The sequence below is a fragment of the Giraffa tippelskirchi genome, chromosome 10, assembly GCF_054371585.1.
Source record: "Giraffa tippelskirchi isolate mGirTip1 chromosome 10, T2T-mGirTip1v1.2.pri, whole genome shotgun sequence".
In the NCBI taxonomy this organism is placed as follows: domain Eukaryota; kingdom Metazoa; phylum Chordata; class Mammalia; order Artiodactyla; family Giraffidae; genus Giraffa; species Giraffa tippelskirchi.
In genome coordinates this window covers 69,197,138-69,223,355 of record NC_137284.1, presented here as the reverse complement: position 1 = coordinate 69,223,355, position 26,218 = coordinate 69,197,138, and the positions used below count along the sequence as shown (strand labels likewise).

Below are 26,218 nucleotides of genomic sequence, written 5' to 3'. Positions count from 1 at the left end.
GTACTTCACAACCTGATGTTATCTGGAAACAAGGTTTTTGCAGATGTAGCCAAGTTAAGATGAAGTCATTAGGGTGGGTCCTAATCTGAAACGTAGCCTTTTAAAAAGGGAAGATTTGGACACAGAAATACAGGGAGAAGCCATGTGGAGACTGGATTTACGTTGCTAAGGAAGGCTGAAGATTGTCAGCAAACCACCAGAACCTACGAGAGAGACTCAAAGATTCTTCCTCTCAGCCCTCTAAATGAACCAGCCCTTTCAGACAGACTCCTAGAAATTTGCTGAGCTTGATTTTGGACTCTTAGCCTCCAGAACTGTGGGACAATGCTCTTCCAGGACTTAGGTCCCCCAATCTTATGGCACTTTGTTATAGCCACCCTGGTGACCTGACACAAGGGTATGGACCAGAATAATGGTAGAAGGAAACAGAGAGCTGTTATATTGTTTTGGTAGTAGACAAAGGTGGAGAATAGCAAAATTTGAAAGTGTTCAGAGACACGAATTCTATAAATTCTATAATGTGCTGCAATCACAGCTGTTTAAGGGAAATAAATACAGCAATTGGAAAAATATCAGAGATTTAAAGGAAAAAAAATGAGTTTAGGAACCAAGTGATATTACAGAAACATCAGTAAAAGGTAGCTTAGAAATAAAAGGGAAAGAGGAGATGGGCTGGTACAGGTGTAAAACAAGAGGAGGGTAATGTAAACATGCAGTGTCTAGGCAATGAACAGGTGCGGCAAAAGAGATGCAAAGATTAATGATTTATTATGGAAAATTCACATCAAGAGGCTGTTTCTAGCTCTGTTACCAAAGGGAACTATTCTCACCAAGTGAAACTAATCAGTGCTGATTACTCCCATCTAATAGTTTTACGGGGGTTTCAGGGTAGAGGAAGAGAAAGAGGTGACATTGTCTTAAATGCTATTTTAATACAAATGCTTTTGTTATATGTGTTGTCATGACTGAACAAATCACTTGCCACAGCAGTTAAAAGGAGGCAGGGGTCAGCAAACTGTGTCCTGTAGGCCAGATCTGGTTGACTTCTGTTTTTGGATGTAAGCATTTGTTCAGATATAGCCGTGGTCATTGTATATGTATGGTCTTTGGCTGCTTTTTCACTACAATAGGAAAATTAAGTAGTTTCAGCAGAGACCGTTAAGTTCCCAAAGCTGAACATATTTACTATCTAACCTTTTACAAAAAAGATCTCTGACCTCTGCACTAAAAGGGTTTTTAACATGCATTTTTCCTGCATATTTTTTATTTGAAATATAGTTGATTTACAATGTAGTGTTAATTTTGCGGTAACAACCAAGTGATTCAGATATATATATATATGTATATATATATATGTGTGTGTGTGTGTATGTGTGTGTGTGTATGTGTGTGTGTGTTCTTTTCCATTATGGTTTATCACAAAATATTGAATATTTCCTTGTGCTGTACAGTAGGACCTTATCGTTTATACATTCTGTATATAATAGTTTGCACATCCTAAACTTCCAGTCTAGCTCTCTCACTTCCCTCTAGCCTTGTCTGTTCTCTGTCTATGAGTCTGTTTCATTAAAGTTCATTTGTGTCATACTTCAGATTCCACATTTAGGTGATATTTGTGTGGTATTTGTCTTTTTCTGACTGACTTCACTTAGTATGATAATCTCTAGTTCCATTCATGTTGCTGAAAATGGCCTTATTTCATTCTTTTTATGACTGAGTGATATTATTTTGTATGTGTGTACCACATCTTCTTTACCGGTTCACCTGTTGATGGACATCTGTGTTGTCACCGTGTCTTGGCTGTTGAGAATTGTGCTGCTCTGGGAGACATAAGGCTGCATGTATCTTTTTGAACTAGAGTTTTTTTCCAGATTATATGCCCAGGAGTGGCATTGCTGGATCATGTTGCAACTCTATTTGTAGTTTTTTGAGAAATTTCCACATGTAACATGCATTTTAGAGAATTCTTAGCTCTGGAAATTTGATTACTTGGGTTGAAATTCATTTTCTTCTGCCTACTAATTCTGTAGTCTTGGATTGGACATTGCCACAGCTCAACTCTCAGTTTTCCTTCTGTGTAAAATGGGTATAATAATAACCCTTCTTTGCTAGGGTGATTGTAGGACCAATTAAGTATATTCAGCATTGCAAGCACCACTGCTCCTGACTTTGACTCCATCTATGCTCTTGTATTCCTTCCCTATTGGTGTCTTTCAGGGACAATTTCAGTTTCTGTCACTCATGCTGACCCTTTACTGCATACATTTGTGACCACTAGTTATTACAGAGGTCCTCAAAGTTTCACAGCTATTTGTAGCAGTTTAGACTAGAGTGCCACCATTTTGCTTTAGAATTTGTTAGGGGCATGCCAAAATAATACATGCTGTGCTCCAAAGTTATAAAGTTTCCAGTAAAATTGTCCTTTAGTTTTGATCTCAGAGTCCTGTCTTTTAACACCCAGAGAGAAATCCATCCTGGTAGGCCAGTGACAGCCTGACATGAGAATGACTTCTCCGTTCTGAAAAGAAACATCTTGTAGGGAATCCAACTGGTCTTTGAAAACTCTTCTCCCTTGGAATGAGTTCATGCCCTGAAGGCTTCCCTGTTCCCCATGTGAATAGTCCTCTTCCTAGTTCCTCTTCATCCTTTTATACACATTACCAGAATATCTGAACTTCAACAGATGACACAGTTTAGGCTAAAGTTGGTGATTACTTTGTCCTTCCTTACTATTTTACCCTCTATAGTATTCAAATTAGGGATAGCTGAATATATTGAGAAATAGTTGATACACTTACAATATCAATTGCTGATATTTACTATCAGTCAGGTACTGAGATAGTCACCTCATGATATTTTATTTAATCCTCAAAAACTTCCAAGATATTGTTATTTCTGCTGCTGCTGCTAAGTCGCTTCAGTCGTGTCCGACTCTGTGTGACCCCATAGACAGAAGCCCACCAGGCTCCCCCATCCCTGGGATTCTCCAGGCAAGAACACTGGAGTGGGTTGCCATTTCCTTCTCCAACGCATGAAAGTGAAAAGTGAAAGTGAAGTCGCTCAGTCATGTCCGACTCTTAGCGACCCCATGGACTGCATCCTACCAGGCTCCTCCGTCCATGGGATTTGCCAGGCAAGAGTACTGGAGTGGGATGCCGTTGCCTTCTCCGGATATTGTCATTAGTTCTACTTTATACGTGAAAACCAAGTCTTTTTAGGAAGATTAAATACATTGACTCAGGTCATAGTTAGTGGTGGTGATTTAGTTACTAAGTCATGTCTGACTCTTGTGACCCCATGGTTATAGCCCGCCAGGCTCCTCTGTCCATAGTAAGAGTACTGGAGTGGGTTTCCATTTCCTTCTACAGGGGATCTTCCCAACCCAGTGATCAAACCTGGGTCCCCTGCATTGCAGACAGATTCTTTACTGACTGAGCCACAAGGGAAAAGCCAGTTAGTAGTGGGATAAGGTTATGAACCCAGAGCTCTTTCATTCCAAAGCCCATAATCGTGGGTGTCACCCTGAGTCTCAATATCAGTAATTGTTATGTGTTTGATTGTGTCTCAGGAAAACAGATGTGTTGAACTCTCAACTACAGAGTGTGGCTTTATTTGGATTTAGGGTTGTAGCAGATGTAATTTATTAAGTTGAGTTCATACTGGACTTAGGTGGACCCCTGATCCAAGATGCCCAGTGTCTTTATAAGAAGACGGCTGTGGAAAGAGAAATATACTCCATAGAACCCTATGTGACAAAGAGGGCAGATACTGGCATTCCGTAGCTTGCTTTCTATAAATCCAAAGATTACTAGCAAACCAAGAGAAGCTAGAAAAGGCAAGGAAGTATTCCTCTATAGGTTTCAGGGAATACGTGAAATGCCATCTTGCCAGCACCTTGATCTTGGACTTCTGGCCTTCAGAAGTATGAGACAATAGATTTATGTTGTTTTAAACCACCCAGTTTGTGGTACTTTGTTATGACAGCCCTAACAGACTAATAGTGTGATACAGATGATACAGATAGAGAAACTCTCAGAAAAAAGATGTTATGAGGCCATGAACAGAGAATCCAAAATACGATTAAAAAAAAAAGAGGGATAACAGAGTCCAAATAAAACAACTTTGTAAGGAGGAAGAGACTAAAATAAAAGATGTAAAGTGCAATCTCTGATGACATCTAATTTTAACAGGGCATCCATGAAGAATGAAAGCAGAGATGTAAAACCAGAGTCATCAATACAGATAATTGGTGATTAACTAGGTGCCTTAAACTTGGTGGCTTGATGATGGTGACCTGGGAGGAGGTAGTTACATGTAACTAAAGACCAAAGCTAAATGCAGACTGAATTTAATGTAAACTTCTTAAAGTTAAAATGACATCCAAATGTAGCATTCTGTAAATGGCATACAAAGAATAAAACATTAGAGCCATAGTTTAGATATCCAACCATAAACTGCATGATAAAAAAATAGCTAAAATTGCTCTGTATTGAAATAGTCTATTATTGTTGCCTTTCTTATCTCAGTTGAACTATCACTTTTCCCAGTATTGGAATACAGCATCAGGGTGCCTCTCTTCTGCAAGAGACTCAAACAAATTACTGTGTTTTCATGGGGTTGCAAATAATAGATACATCCTAATATGTAGGTGTTTTCAAGAATTCATAAAAATATAAATCCACTCAAAAACAGGCAGTTTAACTGTACCTAGGTAATTTGAAAATGGTCGATCTACTTACAAAAATTTGAGTGATGTATGTAAGAAGCATGTGAAATATCAGATGTGCAGATACTTTACATCCAAAGTCATGGTCCCTTTTTTTCTCTTTACCTTGTAGATGCTTGGATTTCCATCCTCTGATCTTGTTTACCTGGCCAATCCTGCTCTTCTTTAAGGTAAAGTTTAAATAAAGTTTCCTTTTTTAAGCCTTTGCAAACTGCCTTGCTGTGAGCCCATGTCACTAATCTCTCCTTTGTGCTAATGGTACACTTTAAAAATATTATTTATTATATTATCTGGCATACTTGTGTGCATGGCTATAGAACGGAGACCCCTTGCAAGCATGGCCACACTTTATTAATATTTATATACCTAACATGTAGTACAGAGTCTGGCAAATAGTAGCCACTCTCTAAGGAATGAGTAGATGAAAAAATGTAATTTGAGAAAAAATATTAGGGGAGATGCAAAAGAATTTGTCAATCATATTCAGGTCTAGGGAGGATCAAGAATAGCCTCAGGACTTGCGCAGAGATAACATGAGTGAGAAGGCAAAAAGGCTAAATGCCTACTCTTTTTCCAACTTGCATTTAAAGAGGAATCCTCTTAAAGATGAAGTCAAGATTATAGTTAAGAGGATTTTTTTAAATTGATTTTTACTAGAATATAGTTGCTTTACAATGCTGTGTTCGTGTCTGCTCTATAGAATGAGAATGTGAATAAAGTGAATGTGTGTGTGTGTGTGTGTGTGTGCGCGCGCGCGCATATCTCCCCTCTTTTGGATTTCCTTTCCATTTAGGCCACAGAGCGCTGAGGCGAGTTCCTTATGCTACACAGCAAGTTCTCATTAGTTCTCTATTTTGTATACTGTGGTGTGTATACATCAATCCCAACTCCCAATGCATCCCACACCCCTATACCCCCTCGGTATCCATACATTTGTTCTCTATGTTTGTGTGTCTATTTCTACTTTTCAAATAAGAGGATTTAAAATCAAAGGTCAAGAAGGTGGCTATAAAAGGCATTGGACTGCCTTCAGTGAATATAAGTCTCTAAAATTAGATGAAAGGCATTCTCAAGTTTTTTGAAAAAGATTCTTTCCAAGTCACTAAGTTACTCTGTTTCTTCACAACGTTGACCATAAATCCTCTTTTGCCCCTATCAGGGCTGTTGCTGCACTCGAATGTTGATTATCATCACTTTAAATAATACAATGGCCTAGTTTTTACCTTATTTCTGCCTCAGGTTTGTTCCCTCTTCAACCCATCTTGCAAACTGCTTTGTTCATGTCATTCCTCTGTTCAGAAGTCTTCACTTGTTCCCTGAATTCCTACAGACCAAAGTTCATCTTTCTTAGCCTCCAATGGTCTCTCTAAATACATCCAAACCATTGTTCCAACATCATTCCCCATCATCCACAGGAAAATCTTTACTCCATTTCATTTTATTCTTTGGAAAATACAGTTCACTAAGTGTATCATTAAATATAACTTGATTGTTTTATTTTTGAATGACTATTTTGATGCTTGCCAGCACCTGATAATGAAGGTTGTCCCACCTTTGTGATTCCAACAGTCTATTTTTTTCTCAATAAGCTGTCCATCTTCTGAAAAGTACCTAGTTAGCGGGGTCAATCATAGTTTGAACTGTGTCTGCTACTCTAGGGCAACATAGCTTACCCCAGCTCTGAACTGAAAAGGAGTATGTTTATCTTCTGTATCACTATTCTTCTCTCTAGTTAGTCATGTCCAACTTTTTGCAATCCCCCTGGACTGCATGTAGCCCACCAGGCTCCTCTGTCCATGGAATTTTCCAGGCAAGACTACTAGAATGTGTTGCTATTTCCTTCTCCAGGGGATCTTCCTGAAGTCATAGAACCTGAGTCTCCTGCATCTCCTGCATTGCAGGTGGATTTGGTGGAGCCACCAGGGAAGCCCATCAAACTCATATTACTTAGTTCTTAATATCTGCATGGAACTTACATAATTAGCTTGATAGTCTAATAATCTAATTTGGATAGAATGTTTCATATACACTTAGCATCATAACTACTCCCTTTAAAACAGAGAAGAGGCTGGAACTATATTTCCCATAATTTACTTCATTGCATGTCCCTGGGTTCAAGTCAGTTCAGTCACTCAGTCGTGACTGACTCTTTGTGACCCCATGAACCGCAGCACACCAAGCTTCCCTGTCCATCACCAACTCCCGGAGTTTACCCAAACTCATGTCCATTGAGTTGGTGATGCCACCCAACCATCTCATCCTCGGTCTCCCCTTCTCCTCCTGCCCTCAATCTTTCCCAGCATCAGGGTCTTTTCCAGTGAGTCAGCTCTTCGCATGAGGTGGCCAAAGTATTGGAGTTTCAGCTTCAACATCAGTCCTTCCAATGAACACCCAGGACTGATCTAATTTAGGATGGACTGGTTGGATCTCCTTGCAGTCCAAGGGACTCTCAAGAGTCTTCTCCAACACCACAGTTCAAAAGCATCAATTCTTCTGCGCTCAGCTTTCTTTATAGTCCAACTTTTACATCCATATATGACCACTGGAAAAATGATAGCCTTGACTAGATGGACCTTGGTTGACAAAGTAATGTCTTTGCTTTTTAATATGCTGTCTAGGTAGGTCATAATTTTCCTTCCAATGAGTAAGCATCTTTTAATTTCATGGCTGCAATCACCATCTGCAGTGATTTTGGAGCCCAAAAAAATAGAGTCAGCCACTGTTTCCCCATCTATTTCCCATGAAGTGATGGAACCAGATGCCATGATCTTGGTTTTCTGAATGTTGTGTTTTAAGCCAACTTTTTCACTCTCCTCTTTCACTTTCATCAAGAGGCTCTTTAGTTCCTCTTTCCTTTCTTCCATAAGGGTGGTGTCATCCGCATATCTGAGGTTATTCATATTTCTCCTGGCAATCTTGATTCCAGCTTGTGCTTCCTCCAGCCCAGCCTTTCTCATGATGTACTCTGCATATAAGTTAAATAAGCAGGGTGACAATATTCAGCCTTGACGTACTCCTTTTCCTATTTGAAACCAGTCTGTTGTTCCATGTCCAGTTATAACGGTTGCTTCCTGACCTGCATACAGATTTCTCAAGAGGCAGGTCAGGTGGTCTGGTATTCCTTTCTCTTTCAGAATTTTCCACAGTGTATTGTGATCCACACAGTCAAAGGCTTTAAAAGTCAATAAAGCAGAAATAGATGTTTTTCTGGAACTCTCTTGCTTTTTTGATGATCCAACAGATGTTGGCAATTTGATCTCTGGTTCCTCTGCCTTTTCTAAAACCAGCTTGAACATCTGGAAGTTCAGGGTTCACGTATTGCTGAAGCCTGGCTTGGAGAATTTTGAGCATTACTTTATTATCATGTGAGATGAGTGCAATATTTCCCATATTTTACTTCATTGCATGTCTCTGGGTTAGAGTTTCTCAACATGAAACCCTTGCATGAGATTTGACATGTGAATAGGATTAGCTATTTTTCCTAGGCAGAAGCAACCAGACCTATTATTGACAGACAAGACTCCCCTTTCACCTTGCAGCTCTAAATTGATGTCTTAGACTACCAAATATATATATATATATATAGGTAGCATGACTTAAACAATAGAAATTTATTTCTCACAGTTTCAGAACTGGGAAGTCCAAGATCAGAGTTGCCAGCATGATGAGGTTTTGGTGAAAGATGTCTTCTATCTTTCAGACAGCAGCCTTTTTACCATGTCCTCACACGGCTGTAGTTGTGGGATAGGAGTGGGTATTGGGGAGTGGGCGTGAGAGGGAGAGTATGGTTGAGAGTAAGCGCTAATCTCTCTTCCTCTTATAGGGGCGCTAATTCCATTATGAGGGACCCAGCCTTGTGTCTTCATCTAGTCCTCATTGCCTCCCAAAGGTCCCACCTCCAAATACCATCACAGTGGATTGGTTAAGTATTAAAACATGAATTTGGGGGGCACACAATTTAGTCCCTAGCCATTGAGATACTGACTGGAAGCATTCAGGAGATTCTTGAGAACTGCATCAGCTTCCTGCAGGGTTACTGAGAGCCATCCACTTTGGAACTTTAGGTTGAAATTGAGAATAGTAATTTCCCTTATCTTAACTCCCAGTCTTCCCTGTGATTTCCAATGCTGAAACCCTTCATATTTGGAATGCAGAGAGTAGCTTTTGTTGAAAGGAGAGAGATTAGAGTTTCTGCTTCAACCAACACACAGCATTAACAGTATTGAACTCTGAATCCTGTCTGGTGTGGAAAAGTCTGTGCACTCCTGCATATCTTGCTGGTAGACCAAGAATGCAAGACCCTGACTGCTCTCTCTCAGGGTTGTGTTCACAGAGGGCAGCTTCAACAGATTAGGGAAAATCTCCTTCCATGATGAGCAGGAGGTTTGCTTACTGCTTACTATGAAAGTAATAGATTTCCTAGTTGGTGTTCCTTTGCTATAAAACAGTCTACTGAGAGTACAGATATGTATCTGCAGCCCTCTCCATCACCCCCTGGACTTGGGTGTGGAGCAGAAGGAACTGATATAACCATGCTGATGCTCATGGTGCTTACTGTGTTGCACATGATTAACAAAGTCCTTAGTCTCTGAACCAGGAGTCTCTTGTCTTCTGCTGGTGTCTGTGAAGCAGAAATAGGCTAATGTACTAGTTTTAAATGGAATAACATTAAATTACAAGCTTGACATCTGGGATACAGTTGCATCCCAAATACTTACTAGGGGAACATAGCCCATGCTTTTCTTCTGCTATGTGATAACCTTTTGAAGACAGAAATTTCAGTTTTATTCACATTTGTAGCCCCATAGCTCTGTATATTTTGCAATTATATTAGCATTCATAAACAGTTACTGAATTAATTAAAAGATATAACATATTGCTTTTAACTCTTCTCAGCACTTATTAGAATACCTTGGTATCATTGTAGAAGCACAGAATAACATGGCTTCATCTCTGGAATTCTGATTAGAAGACACTGATTTTTTTAAAGAAATTGTGAAAATTAAAGATTTGTATATTGTAGATTCTCAAAATTAGTTATGTGTTTCTCGACCTCATTTTTCTAAATCATTCATATTTTACCAGTTTTATTGAGATATAACTGACATATGTGCGTGCTCACTTCAGTCATGTCTGACTCTCTGAGACCCTATGAACTCTAGTCCGCAAGGTTCTGCCCATGGGGATTCTCAAGGCAAGAATACTGGAATGGATTGCCATGACTTCCTTATGTAAATTTGAAGTATACAGCATAATAATTTGACTTACATATATTGTGAAATGATTTCCACAATAAGTTAACATTCCTCATCTCATATATATATATGTGTATATATATACACACACACATATATATATAATGGTTTTTTTCTTGTAATAAGAACTCTAAAATTTACTTTCTTAACAATTTTCAAGCTTATTACACATTAGTGTTAACTACAGTCATCTTGTTGTGCATTATATGCTTAGTACTTATTTATCTTCTAACTGGAAGTTTGTACCTTTTAACCACCTTCATGGAACTTTTCTTCCTCCCCCCACTACAACCTAGTTCTGGTAACCACAAACTGATTTCTTTTATGATAAGGCTTTAAAATCACTGCAGATGGTGACTGCAGCCATGAAATAAAAAGATGCTTACTTGTTGGAAGAAAAGTTATGACCAACCTGGACAGCATATTAAAAAGCAGAGACATTACTTTGCCAACAAAGGTCTGTCTCATGAAGGCTATGGTTTTTCCAGTAGTCAAGTATGGATGAGAGAGTTGGACTATAAAGAAAGCTGAATGCCAAAGAATTGATGCTTTTGAACTCTGGTGTTGGAGAAGACTCTTGAGAGTCCCTTGGACTGCAAGGAGATCCAACCAGTCCATCCTAAAGGAGGTCAGTCCTGAAGGTTCACTGGAAGGACTGATGTTGAAGCTGAAACTCCAATCATTTGGCCACCTGATGTGAAGAGCTGACTCATTTGAAAAGACCCTGATGCTGGGAAAGATTGAAGGTGGGAGGAGAAGGGGATGACAGAGGATGAGATGGTTGGATGGCATCATCAACTCAATGGACAAGAGTTTGAGTAAACTCAGGGAGATGGTGATGGACAAGGAGGCCTGGTGTGCTGCAGTCCATGGGGTCGCAAAGAGTCAGACGTGACTGAGGGACTGAACTAACTGACTGACTGACTGTCATTGTTTTGTTTTGGTTTTTTAAATACCACATATGAATGAGATCATAAAATATTTATCTTCCTTCATCTGACATTTATTTAGCATAGTGCTCTCAAGATCCTTCCATGTTATTACAAAAGGCAGAATTATCTTCTTTCTCTGTCTGAGTAATATTCCTGTGTGTGTGTGTATCACATCTTCTTTATCCATTCATACTTCAGTGGACACGTAGGTTGGTTCCATATTTTGGCTGTTACAAATAAGGGTGCAATGAACATCGGATATGCAGATATGCAGATGACACCACTGTTATGGCAGAAAGTGAAGAGGAACCAAAAAGCCTCTTGATGAAAATGAGAGAAGAGAGTGAAAAAGTTGGCTTAAAGCTCAACATTCAGAAAACTAAGATCATGGCATCTGCTCCCATCACTTCATGGGAAAGGGATGGGGAAACAGTGGAAACAGTGTCAGACTTTATTTTTTGGGGCTCCAAAATCACTGCAGATGGTGATTTCAGCCATGAAATTAAAAGATGTTTACTCCTTGGAAGGAAAGTTATGACCAAACTAGGTAGCATATTAAAAAGCAGAGACATTACTTTGCCAACAAATGTCCATCTAGTCCAGGCTATGGTTCTTCCAGTAGTCATGTATGGATGTGAGAGTTGGACTGTGAAGAAAGCTGATCACCGAAGAATTGATGCTTTTGAACTGTGGTGTTGGAGAAGACTCTCAAGGGTCCCTTGGACTGCAAGGATATCCAACCAGTCCATCCTAAAGGAGATCAGTCCTGGGTGTTCATTGGAAGGACTGATGTTGAAGCTGCAACTCCAATACTTTGGCCACCTGATGCGAAGAGCTGACTCATTGGAAAAGACCCTGATGCTGGGAAGGATTGGGGGCAGGAGGAGAAGGGGACAACAGAGGATGAGATGGCTGGATGGCATCACTGACTCGATGGACCTGAGTTTGCGTAAACTCCAGGAGTTGGTGGTGGTCAGGGAGGCCTGGCGTGCTGTGATTCATGGGTTTGCAAAGAGTTGGACACAACTGAGTGACTGAACTGAACTGATGAACATCAGGGTGCCTGTTTCTCTTCCATATGAGGATTATAATTCTTTGGATATATATATATATATATATATACCCAAGAATGGGATTGCTGGGATCATATCTGAGTTCTATTTTTTATTTTTTGGGTAGCCACCAAACTGTTTACCATAGTGGCTATAACAATTTGTAATCCCACCAACATTGCACAGACATTCCCTTTTCTCCACATCCTCACCAGCATTTGTTGTTTGTTTGATGATAGTCATCCTAATAGGTATAAAGTGATATCACATAGTGATTTTGATTTATAGTTCTCTACAGTTAGTGAGATGGAACGCCTTTTCATGTACCTGTTGACCATCTGTATAAATTTTTCTTTGGAAAAATGTTTATTCATGTCTTCTACTGATTTTTTTAAATTGGCTTGTCTGCTTTTTTGCTAAAACAAAAAAGTTGTATAAGTTCTTTGTATATAACCCCTTATATTCTTTTGTATATTACCCCTTACAAATATTTTTTCCACTCCATAGATTGTCTTTTCGTTGTGTGATCACTTCTTTTGCTGTGCAGGAGCTTTCTTGTCGTTTGATGTAGTTGCACTTGTGTATTTTTTATTTTGTTGCTTGTGCTTTAGATGTCATATCCAAAAAAATCTTTGCCAAGATCTATGTCAAAGTGTTTCTTTCCTATCTTTTCTTCTAGAAGTTTTATGGTTTCAGATCTTACATCTGGGTCTCTAATTCATTTCAAGTTAGTTTTTCAGAGTGGTATAAAGTAGAGGTCTAGTTTCATTCTTTTAAAAATGAATATCCAATTTTCCCAGCATCATTTATTGAAGAGACTGTCTTTTCTCCAGTGAGTTTTCTTGGCTCCTTTATCAAGCATAAGTTGACTCTGCATGCTTATGTTTATTTCTGTGCTCTCACAAATGGTTCATTTTTTAAATAAATCATAAACAACCTTTGTTCTCTGGATTTTTTTTTGTTTTCCATATCAAAAACTTCAGCTTAACAATGCTCAGAAAATGTTGCAGTTTTTTTTTTTTTTTTTTAAATTCCTGTCTGTTCTGGTAAAATCTGTGTGGAGGTGGAGTATATTTAGGCATTTATAAGATGAATTCAAGTAACTGTTACTTTTTGCTCTCTTAAAGTAAATGTATCATCACTATAAACTACTGTTTGCTGAGAACCTTGTATATTGAATGATACATATAGCACTTCTTCTCTACCTTTTTTGGCATTACCATCTCTACTGAAATAAAACTACCTTTCACTTTATAATTAATGCTTTTTACACCAACTATGAAAGTTGTGAGTTTTCAGATTAATGTATTTTCCCAGACAGCCCAAAGATATGCTGTGGTTATCCCCAGAAATTCAGCAGTTAAATATCCCTGGAAGTTTCTGGTATCTTCTTAAGCCTAATTACAGCCTAGTCCCTGGTTCCATAGCTGAGAGTCATAATTTCATAGCTCTGCCCTAGAGAGCTGGCAGGAGGCCATAAAAATAAGCCAGTGGGTAAGAATCAAGTAAAATGGGCCAAGGTGGTGGGATTTACCAGCCTTTAAAGTAAGAGCTTAGCTCTTTGGTTTTGGAATGGCAGAACACATTTTGGTTTTAATTTTCTAATTTGTGGTTCTAAATGCCTCAAGATTTAGTCAAGGATTAAGCCTGTGGTTTAACTTCCTTTTTCCTGGGGGTATGAACTGTTTGAGTCAACCCACCAACCCATATCTCTGCAAATGAAACATATTTGCATTTCTCCTGTGTGTGTAAGCCTAGTAAATGTTGATTGCTTCCAGCTCACTGACACAGCACCCTGGGCTTTCCATTTTGTTACCAAATAATAAAACCTCAAACAGAGGCAGCATCTCTGGGCTTAACAGGAAGCATGACTCACACCCTTAACAACCATGGAAGAGAAACAGCGGTTATGCACTCAGTTGGTTTAAAATGTGCATTAGCACTAACTTTGTAACATACATTAGAAACAGCAGTCTTCCCAGCACAGTCTTTTCTCCTAAGCATGGTTAATGGCTGAAAGACAATCTTACTTCCATGAGGGAATGTGTGAAATAATACATATATTCTACTTACCCCAGCAGAAGGACCCCAGCAAGAGGATTTACTAATTATGCATTTGCTTTGCTGCATCTCTGCTTATGTATTAGTATTTTTTGTTGTTGTTGAATGCAAACAACTCATATTGGCTGAAACTATAAAGGCAATATTTTGAATATTTTGGTTCACATCCAGGTTAGTGGACTTAGGCAGTATTTGATGATCAGTATTTCTTTGAACCCACCTGCCAATGCAGGAGACATAAGGGAGGCGGGTTTGATCCCTGGGTTGGGATGATCCCCTGGAGGAGGGCATGGCAATCCACTCCAGTGTTCTTGCCTGGAGAATCCCATGGACAGAGGAGCCTGGTGGGTTACAGTCCATGGGGTCACAAAGAGTCAGACAAGACTGAAGTGACTTAGCATGCATTCATTTCTTTTTTGATGATTGTATTTAATTTTTTCACTTGCTTCTTGTTTATTCATGGTAGGAAAATAGCTGTAGAAAGGTTGGAATGCTTATCTCTAATTACATCTCTAATAGTATATTGCATCTTTACTCAACTATAGAAAGAATATAGTGGGTAAAGTGGCTCAGTTGTGTCCGACTCTTTGCGACCCCACGGACTGTAGCCTACCAGGCTCCGCCGTCCATAGGATTTTCCAGGCAAGAGTACTGGAGTGGGTTGCCATTTTATTCTCTAGGGGAAAAAAATAGTAGGCTTTACTAGTTGGGCAAAATTGCCCTACCGCTGACCCAATCTGCTTAGGCCTGCTCCCTGACTACCCTGAAGCTGTGGAAGAATGAAGGTGCTTCATGGACTGTTAGAGGCCACTTAACACTCTACTCATCCCTGGAACTAAGACAGGGTGTAGCTTACAGGGCCAGCCAAACCAGACTGCTGCAGCATGGCACTGGTGTGGCATACACAGGGAGGAAATCCAGGGTCCACTACAGTGTGGAACCAAGTTTTGGCCCGAGATTGACGTTGAAGACTTAACTTTAGCCAGTTATCTTGGTTTTTGCCAAGTCTTCTGGTCTGACTCCTCAATTGTATGTTAATTCCTTTTATTCCTTTTACAGAGTTTTTTTTTAGAACAAAATTACTCCTGGGCTTTTGGTTGCGTTTTTGAGGTGTTTTTTTTTTTTTTTTTTCCTTTTCTTTTAGAAAATTCAAATCTAGTTCATGCAACCTCATTTCAAAACCAAAAATAATTCAGTCACTTTACATGCCATATGGAATAAATAAATGTTTCAAAACAAATCAAACTTAATTCCCTGTAAAAATCATCAGCATTGGTAAGTCTGATTAAATATGTGAGGCCTGCAAAGGCCAAGGTTTTTGGCAGGCCTTTAAAGGAGAAATGAAAGGAATTAGAAAGCAGGAGACTAAAGTCACTTTGTGAATTAGAAAGTGATGGCAGAATTGTTATTTTTATAACTTCCCAGAATAAAAAAAAAAAAAATGTGGGCTTGCAGCTGAAAATTGGCTGGTGATCACAGCCTGGCAGACTGAGCAAGGGCACATTAACCATGTATCTGGATCATCCATTACATTAGCACACACTGAAAATAACCAAAACTGGAGGGAAATCATACCACCAGTTCAATTCAAGGAACAAATATTGATTCAGCAAGCTTTCTGTCCCAGGCTTAGCACTGAAGAGATAATAAAGAGGAGAAAGACACTGAGTCTGTCATCAAGGAATTTACTATATGGAAGAAATAAGGCAATCAGCTAACATTAACAAATCATTTTAAAGTGCAAACCACATTTTAGAAGGAGACAGTGATTGTGTTTCATGGGTGTCAGTAGTGATACTGTATATAAAGAAACTCACCTATGCCAGGTAGTGTCTAGGATTTTGCATTCTACGTAAAAAAAAAAAAAAGCAAGCCATAAGTTAATCTTTATAATTTTAACTTACTGATAAAATAATGGGCAAATACAACAGCTTACATACCTTGATCAAAGTCATCCTGCTCCCAAGTGGCAGAGACAACACATGAACTGAGATTTTCTATGCCTCTAAAGTGAATCCCTTCCCCTGCATCATGTGGCCTTCCTAGGAACCTTCCCCAGCTTAGCAATCTGAGCATATTGGTCAAACATCAATGTCAGATAGAAGTGAAGGGAAACTTAAATTCTTCGCCTCCAAGGAGATGTATGTTGTACGATCAATCTCTGACCAGATTTTAGCAATCTGAGAAAAAGAGATCTGTGGGATATACACATACCTGTCACAAAACAAAATATAAAAAAATGTAAAAAGTAATGTACATACATAAATATTTTATATATAATACATAAAATATAATATAAATACATGTCAAATGTATGTAAATATTTACTCTTCTTAGATTTTTCTTGTATGTTTTGTTTCTCCTGTACCACTCAAGAGGGAAAGAAATTGATCCATCCCTACATCAAGACAGAGAAGGAGACCATTCAATATTTATTCCACAGTTAATTCTTGACTGCCAGGTTTGTGTTAGCCACCAGGAAGATGAAATTCACTGACATTTTTTTTTTTTTTGTACTCTCAAGGAATTCAAAATCAAGTAGGAAAAACAAGTTCATAATCAATTACAAGATAGTGCCAAAGAATAGACCTATGAATATAGTGAGATGGAAATTGCCAGTAGAAGAGAGAAGTGGGAGGTAAGGGAAAAGAGGAATGGGAAGGTTCACAGTGGTTAAGTTGAAGATTGAAGAATTTAAAAACTTGCTAAGCTGGTAAGAGGAGGTGGAAGAGAATTTTAGGCAAGAAAAGTTCCTTTTGCTCTATACAGTCAGCAAAAACAAGACAGGGAGCTGACTGTGGCTCAGAACATGAACTCTATTGCCAAATTCAGACTTAAATTGAAGAAAGTAGGGAAAACCACTAGACCATTTATGCATGACCTAAATCAAATCCCTTACGATTATTCAGTGAAAGTGAGAAATAGATAGATTCAAGGGAATAGATCTGATAGAGTGCTTGAAGAACTAAGGACGGAGGTTCATGACATTTACAGGAGACAGGGAACAAGACCATCCTCAAGAAAAAGAAATGCAAAAAAGAAAAATGGCTGTCTGAGGAGGCCTTACAAATAGCTGTGAATAGAAGAGAAGCAAAAGGCAAAGGAGAAAAGAGAAAAGAGAAAACTCTCCATTTAAATGCAGAGTTCCAGAGAATAGCAAGGAGAGATAAGAAAGCTTTCCTCAGTGATCAATGCAAAGAAATAGAGGAAAACAACAGAATGGGAAAGACTAGAGATCTCTTCAAGAAAATTAGAAATACCAAGGGAACATTTCATGCAAAGATGGGCACAATAAAGGACAGAAACGGTATGGGCCTAACAGAAACAGAAAATATTAAGAAGAGGTGGCAAGAATACACAGAAGAACTGTACAAAAAAGATCTTCACGACCCACATGATCATGATGGTGTGATCACCAACCTAGAGCCAGTAATCCTGGAATGTGATGTGATGTCAAGTGGGGCTTAGGAAGCATCACTACTTACAAAGCTAGTGAAGGTGATGGAATTGCAGTTCAGCTATTTCAAATCCTCAAAGATGATGCTGTGAAAGTGCTGCACTCAGTATGCCAGCACATTTGGAAAAGTCAGCAGTGGCCACAGGACTGGAAAAGGTCAGTTTTCATTCCAATCCCAAAGAAAGGCAATGCCAAAGAATGCTCAAACTACCACACAATTGCACTCATCTCACACGCTAGTAAAGTAACGCTCAAGATTCTCTAAGCCAGACTTCAACAATACATGAACCATGAACTTCCAGATGTTCAAGCTGGTTTTAGAAAAGGCAGAGGAACTAGAGATCAAATTGCCAACACCCATTGGATCATCAAAAAAGCAAGAGAGTTCCAGAAAAATATCTACTTCTGCTTTATTGACTATGCCAAAGCCTTTGATTGTGTGGGCAACAAACTCTGGAGAGAGAAATGGCAACCCACTCCAGTATTCTTGCCTGGAGAATCCCAGGGACGGTGGAGCCTGGTGGGCTGCCGTCTATGGGGTTGCACAGAGTCAGACACAACTGAAGCAACTTAGCAGCAGCAGCAAAAAACTCTGGAAAATTCTTCAAGAGATGAGAATACCAGGCCATCTGACCTGTCTCTTGAGAAACCTGTATGCAAGTCAGGAAACAACAGTTAGAACTGGACATGGAACAATAGACTGGTTCCAAATAGGGAAAGGAGTACATCAAGGTTGTATATTGTTACCCTGCTTATTTAACTTATATGCAGAGTACATCATGAGAAACGCTGAGCTGGAGGAAGCACAAGCTGGAATCAAGATTGCTGGGAGAAATATCAATAACCTCAGATATGCAGATGACACCACCCTTATGGCAGGAAGCAAAGAACTAAAGAACCTCTTGATGAAAGTAAAAGAGGAGAGTGAAAAAGTTGGCTTAAAGCTCAACATTCAGAAAGCTAAGATCATGGCATCCAGTCCCATCACTTCATGGCAAATAGATGGGGAAACATGACAAACTATTTTGGGGGGCTCCAAAATCACTGCAGATGGTGATTGCAGCCATGAAATTAAAAGACGCTTGCTCCTTGGAAGTAAAGCTATGACCAATGTAGACAGCATATTAAAAAGCAGAGACATCACTTTGCCAAAAAAGGTCTGTCTAGTCAATTCTACGGTTTTTCCAGTAGTCATGTATGGATTTGAGAGTTGGACTATAAAGAAAGCTGAGCACCGAAGAATTGATGCTTTTGACCTGTGGTGTTGGAGAAGACTCTTGAGATTCCCTTGGACTACAAGGAGATCCAACCAGTAAATCCTAACGGAAATCACTCCTGAATATTCAGTGGAAGGACAGATGCTGAAGCTGAAACTCCAATACTTTGGCCACCTGTTGCAAAGAACTGACCCTGAGGCTGGGAAAATTTGAGGGCAGGAGGACAAGGGGATGACAGAGGATGAGATGGTTGGATGGCATCACCAACTCAATGGACATGAGTTTGAGTAAACTCCGGGAGTTGGTGATAGACAGGGAGCCCTGGCATGTTACAGTTCATGGGGTCGCAAAGAGTCAGATATGACTGAGTGACTGAATTGAACTGAACTGAATACAGTTATAGAAAGAGCATGTCACTTGCTGAATTTAGGCAATCTCTAAGAGAAGTGAAATTTAGTCTGGTGTTTTCTTCTGTCTGTCAATGATCTCCAAATTTTGGTTGCAAAACTCATCAGTATATATTTTTTTGAATATGAAAGTATTAGTCCCTCAGTTGTGTCTCACTCTTTGTCACTCCATGATCTGTAGCCCACCAGGCTTCTCTGTCCATTGGAATTTCCAGGCAAGAATACTGGAGTGGGTAGTCAGCCATTCCTTCCTCCAGGGGATCTTCCCAATCCAGAGATTGAACCTAAGTCTCCTGCATTGCAAGCAGATTCTTTACTGTCTGAGCCACTAGAGAAGCCCCATGGAAAGCGGAGCCTGGCAGGCTACATTCCAAAGGGTCACAAAGAATCTGACATGACTGAGCAACTAAGCATGCACCAAAGCATATCTATATTTACAGAATGGGACAATAGTAATAACCACACATGTGGTTTTTTGTGTGTGTGTGTACACGCGTGTGTGTGACCCTTTGGACTGTAGCCCTCCAGGCTCTTCTGTCCCTGGGATTTTCCTGGCAAGAATACTGGAGTGGGTTGCCATTTCCTTCCCCAGGGGATCTTCCTGACCCAGGGATAGAAACTGTGTCTCCTGTGTCTCCTGCACTGCAGGTGGATTTTAACCCACTGAGCCATCAGGGAATTAGAAAATCAGTGACAGCAACAATAATAGTTATAGAAAAAAGTGCTACTATTTATTGGTCAAGGAACTTTTCAAACTATTTTAAGTCATTTTTATGAATTAATTTGTATACCCTTCGCAGCAACCTTACACAATGGGCACTGGTAAGCCTTTCTCTTTATTAATGATGAAATCCAGGTGTGAATAGGTTTTAACTTTTTCTACCCTCAGCTTCGTGGATCATTTTGCAGTAAATATTAAGAGGGCAGATGTGGTTGTGATATACAAGCCTTGATCAAATATCCCAAAGAATATTAAAAGTGCTTGAAAATGTGTGTGTATGTGTAAGATTGGTAGGAGTCAATGTTAAAGGTCACTGAATGTTCCTCCCTGCTTTTGATTTTCCACAAAATAGTTTTTGCCATTCTGTGATTAAACAAGTAACTTTTCTGAACCTTTGTTTTCTCTTTTCCAAACTTTACTTTTACTGATTGGGCAACTCTGTATTGTTTTTTTCAGGTATTTTTCAAAATAACATTTTTTTTTCCAAATTATAAATTTGTCATCTTTCCAATGTAGAAACTTTGGGAAAAAAGAAAACTTTGTGGATAAAATCATGGCTGCATATTCCACTAACCAAAGAAAACACTGTTCACATGTTTGTGTATATCCCTTACCAATTTCAAGATATCCATCAGGGGTTCTTGACGAGCTTAATCCTTCAATGAAGGCCTCCTTCCACCTCCGCACTCCTTCTATGTCAGCGCATTTTTCCTTTATACTTGGTAATTTAGTTTACTCTTTGTCAGCTTTAAATATGGTAATTAAGCCAGATTTCATTTAAGACTACTTACTTACTGATCTCTAGATAAGAAGAAATTTCCAGCCCTTTGCAAGAAAATTTCTCATCATTTCCTTTGAAAGCCAACATATTTATGAGAGTGCTTTGCAATAAATCCCCTTCTTTTATATCTTCCAAATTAAACCTACATTGTGTTTTGAAGTCTTTGAAAGTTATAAAAACAGTGATTATTTCACCCATTCCACTGTACAGAGATGCCTGCCCACAAGAAAGGGAAACCAGTTATGTAAACACTTTAGTGGAGTAAAATGCACTAATATTCTTATAAAAGTGTGTAAGGGCCTCAGCACTGGGATTAGCATTAGAGATGGAAAGACCACCAAGAGAGTACTCAAAGGTCAATAGATGTGAAATACATCTTCTGATATGTTTGCAAATGTCAGGACTGCAAGCAGTATAGTGCTGGCGCCCCTGGGTTAGGGCTATCTGGGAGTAGAGCCAGACCAGAGGAAGGCAGGGAGGGACACTAGAGACCAAACCTGATTATGGGGAGTCCTGAAGGGCACATCAGGAATGTAGGATTTTGAATGTAGGATTTTAAATATAGGCAATAGCCGGCAACCCTGGATTGAAATCCTAGTCTATAAACTTCCTTAACTGCAGTTTCTTTATCTGGAATCATAATTATGGGTAACGTTTGTAGTTTAGAATAATACAACTAATACTACAGTCAGACTCAAATCTTATCATTCTAACTCCAGAGACCATGTACCTGGAAAGTCCACCATAATAAATCTCTAATGAGGGTGGACAGTGAGTGTAAAATTAGGGGATGAGTTGTGGAGACAGAGCTTCCCTGGTAGCTTAGCTGGTAAATAATCTGCCTGCAATGCAGGAGACCCCGGTTTGATTCCTGGGTCGGGAAGATCCACTGGAGAATGGATAGGCTACCCACTTCAGTATTCTTGGGCTTGCCTTGTGGCTCAGCTGGTAAAGAATTCGCCTGCACTGTGAGAGACCTGGGTTTGATACCCTGGGTTGGGCAGATCCTCTGGAGAAGGGAAAGGCTGCCCACTCCAGTATTCTGGCCTGGGGAATTCCATTGGACTGTATAGTCCATGGGGTTGCAAAGAGTTGGACACGACTGAGCGACTTTCACTTTCACTTTCATTTGTGGAGACAGAATGCCTAGCATAGCTGTTCTCAAACCATTGTCTGTGGAGTCCTTAGGGTGATTGGAATGATCCCCAAGATCCCTTTAAGGAGTTTGCAAAGTCAGGATCTTGTTTATTACTTATTTTCACTGTTGACAGTTGTGTTCATGGTACAGAAGCAATGGTATGCAAAATTTCTAGTATTTAGTACAGCTAGAGGCCTTGGCATTAAATGGTACTAGCAGTCATTATGTTCCTTACCACTATTCATTTACCGAGGAAGGAAAGCCGTAGAAATACTGATCTTACTAAATCTCAATCTAGGAGTTTGTGTCTGTTTGTTATTATTTTGTGTGAAGAAATGAGAAGTACTCAAGGAATATCTGCTAAATATTAAGGTGTGACAGTTATTTCAAAAGCACTTCAGTGATTGTTTCAGGTGCAAGCTGAATTGGCCATCTTTTTCAGGAGCACAGGTTTTACTTGAAAGAAAGGCATATAGACAAAACTGTGGCCCTCCCACTTCAGTGGTATACACATTTTATTGAAAATGAACAAGTGTGAGCTTATCACTTGAAGAAAAACAGCTGACAGTGTTTGATGTCAGTGAAAAAATTTAAGTGTTCAAGAGATAATTACATTTTTGAGAAACATATCCACTACTTTGTGGTACCAAGAGGTTTTCTGATGAGATTAATGGTGATACTAATTAACTTGATTTTTAAAATATTATATGATAAACTGGGTTATTATTTGGAATATCAGAATAATTTAATAAATTATAATTTTTTTAACCAGTCTATGTATGATGTTACGTGATAACAGATAACTTCAAATTGCATGATAAAGCAATGATTTTAATGTAACACATTATAGAAAGTTTATTGATACGATTTCAGATACCACATTACAACTATTTTTTGAGAAACTGCTACTCGCTGAGTTTACTATGATATCCCATAGAAATAGTCACAATTATATGTAAAAGTTATTAAGATACTTCTCCATCTTTACAATTATATAATAGTATGAAGCAGAGTTTTCTTCATTCACTTCAATCAGGAGCAGATATGAGAATTCAGTTATCTTTTATTAAGCCAGTGATTAAAAAGATTCACATACATTTAAAACAATGGCACCATTCTCAGTAGTTTTTTCTGTTTGTGTTTGAAAATATACTTATGTTTCATAAAAATGTTACTTATAAAATAATGAAAATATTTTTTAAGAGTAAAATAAGAAAACCTCTGGTTCCAGGAATGACAATAAAGGTCCAGAGAGGGATTCTCATAAAAGAGAAAGAGACATAATCTGAAGAAAGTCTTGATTGACTATATGAAAGTATGGAAAGAGGGTGATCAGTAGGTTGAATTCCAGTTTTCTAATGTAGTGACTGTAAAAATGACGTTGCATTTTATTACGATAAAGAATATAGGAGGAACAGATTTGGAAATCAGTTCAGTTCAGTCGCTCAGTCGTGTCCGAATCTTTGCGACCCCATGAATTGCAGCATGCCAGGCCTCTCTGTCCATCACCAACTCCCGGAGTCTACCCAAACCCATGTCCATCGAGTCGGTGATGCCATCCAACCATCTCATCCTCTGTCGTCCCCTTCTCCTCCCGCCCCCAATCCTACCCAGTATTAGGGTCTTTTCCAATCAGTCAACTCTTTGCATGAGGTGGCCAAAGTATTGGAGTTTCAGCTCCAACATCAGACCTTCCAATGAACACCCAGGATTGATCTCTTTTAGGATGGATTGATTGGATCTCTTTGCAGTCCAAGGGAATCTCAAGAGTCTTCTCCAACACCACAGTTCAAAAGCATCAATTCTTCGGCGCTCAGCTTTCTTCACCGTCCAACTCTCACATCCATATATGCCCACTGGAAAAACCATAGCCTTGACTAGACGTACTTTTGTTGGCAAAGTAATGTCTCTGCTTTTAAATATGCTATCTAGGTTGGCCATAACCTTCTTTCCAAGGAGTAAGCGTCTTTTAATTTAATGGCTGCAATCACCATCAGCAGTGATTTTGGAGCCCAAAAATAAAGTCTGACACTGTTTCCACTGTTTCCCCATCTATTTCCCATGAAGTGATGGGACCAGGTGCCATGATCTTAGTTTTCTGAAATGGTGGGAGAGAAAATGCTAGTTTTAGTTTTGGACATGTTAATTTGAAACTTATGGTGGACATACATTTAATGACCTTTATTAGGATGTTGGAAATATAAGTCTGTACCTGAGAGGTTTGACTGTGCAAGGGAGATGAATTTGGTATGTGTTAGCAGCTCCATGTATGAATTAATGGGATAGACAGAATTAATGTGGGAAGACATATAATGATAAAAGAAGAAAACCAAGAACCAGCCCATTCTTCCAGGGACAGGTGGGGCAAGACAAGACCAAAAAAGCACTAAGAATGAGTTATGAGAGGAAGAAAGAGAACATGTTCAGGAGAAGAGCATGTTTTGGCAGAAGAGAAGACAATGTGTGAAGAAGAGAATGAATGAATATTTGTGATGAAATTTTCAAGGAGTCTGTTTTACTTTTAAAATTTTTAAATTTTTAGTGGAGTATAGTTGTTTAACAGTGTTGTGTTAGTTTCTGCTGTACAGCAAAGTGAATCACTTACACAGATACTTATATCCACTCTTTTTTAGATTCTGTTCCCACTTAGGCCACTGCGGAGTATTGAACAGAGTTCTCTGTGCTATACAGTAGGTCCTTATTACTCATCTGTCTTATATATAGTAGTGTATATATGTTCATGCCAGTCTCCCAATTTATCCCTCACTCCTTTCCCCCTTGGTAGCCATAGTTTGTTTTCTACATTTGTGACTCTACTTCTGTTTTGTAAGTAAGTTCATTTGTACCCTTTCTTTAGATTGCATATATAAGCGATATCATATGATATTTGTCATTGACTTACTTTATTCAGTATGACAATCTCTAGGTCCATGCCTGTCACTGCAAATATTTCATTATTTTTTATGGCTGAGTAATATTCATTGTATATACGTACCACATCTTCTTTAAAGGAAGAAGAATGCCTCAGAAAGAAAGTTAGATAAAGACCGAAAAGAGTCCATTAGTTTAGGCCAGGATTTTTTTTTATCATGATGTAAGCCAGTGGTTCTCCAACATTAGCAGGCATCAGAATGGCCTAATGGGCTTGTTAAAACAAAGATTATTGGACCTCAGCCCCAGATTTTCAGTAGGTCTATGGAAGGTCCCCGAAATGTGCATTTCTAACAAGATCCCAGTTGGCACTGATGCTGATGATCAAGGTAACATGTTTTGAGACTCATTGGCTTAGTCATTTGGAGCATCTCTGTCAGTCTTTTGAAAAGGAGCATAGTGGGCAAGGGGAACTAGAGTGCAATGCAATCAGAAAGTGCATTCAACAGTTCCTCCTACTGTTTAAGAAACTTGACTCTGAAGACATAGGGCAGTTACTGCTAAAGATGAAAGATTTGGGAAGGAATATTTGAAACATAAATGAGTGAATAAAATGGTAGTGACTTGAAATTGCCTATCACTGGTATTGAAGTAGGCAGCAGAGTGTTTATTGAAGCAAGAACTTGTAGAAATGGAATCCAGAGTAGAGGTTTAAGAATTAACATTGAGCAACAATGTTGGTAATAAAAGATGGGCCGATAAGGGCTACTGTATATCATAGGTGCTTTAGAAGGTGTTAGATATTCATTATTATGGTTAACATTTTCAATAACCCTATGAGGTAGGTAGGAGAATGGATTTTTTTTCTAAGATCTATGGGAAGAAGGAAAGTACAGCTTACCTGTGGATAAATTAATTGGTATCAGGTCTGAATGTAGAATAGATTATTGAAATTCAGCGTAGAGCAATATCTTGGGATAAGCCAATGAAGAAGGGACTGATGTGGTTTAAGGAGCTATAGTAGGCAATGATCCCCATTTCCTCATACTTATTCCCTTGTGTAATTTCTTTTCTTTGTGTGTGTGGACAGGAACCTTGTGACTTGCTTCTGTTGAATATCTCAGAAGTGATGGGGTGTTATTTTCAAGGTTATATGCTATGAAGACAGTGGCCCTCTCAGATTGCTTGCCTAGCCAGAGGAAGAGACCAGTATTTACTGGCAGCCTGTGACCAACCCTTCGTTTCACTCATTTGAACTACCACTAGAATGTAATGCTATTTTTCTCAAAATATAAAAGAAAAAAAATATCAGTTATCAGATTGTGAAATCTCATTTTGAACACACAAATCTAAGCTTTAAAATATATATGCATTTATATTCACTGCCTTAAGTATATCTGCCACTTGGCTACTTATATTTACAGTTATGAGAACTCTTGTGAAATCTACCTTCTTACCCCTTTTTATATCCTATTGATAAAGACAACTCTGAATGCAGTTATAATGAAGATATATTTAGCATATTTCTCACCCTCCAGATTCAGAACTTTGAATCAGCTAATTTGATGGCTTAAAACTATATACTTATTTTTTTTCTCAG

At 38.9% G+C, this 26,218-nt stretch overlaps 1 long non-coding RNA gene across 1 annotated transcript in view; it reads left to right on the top strand.

Moving 5' to 3' along the window:
* Positions 1-26,218, top strand: part of LOC145522344 (uncharacterized) — a 144,389-nt gene that overhangs the window by 17,529 nt on the left and 100,642 nt on the right. Inside the window, exon 2 of the long non-coding RNA XR_014065991.1 lies at positions 4,839-4,896. This is a non-coding gene — a long non-coding RNA (uncharacterized LOC145522344). The remainder of the gene's footprint in view (positions 1-4,838; positions 4,897-26,218) is intronic.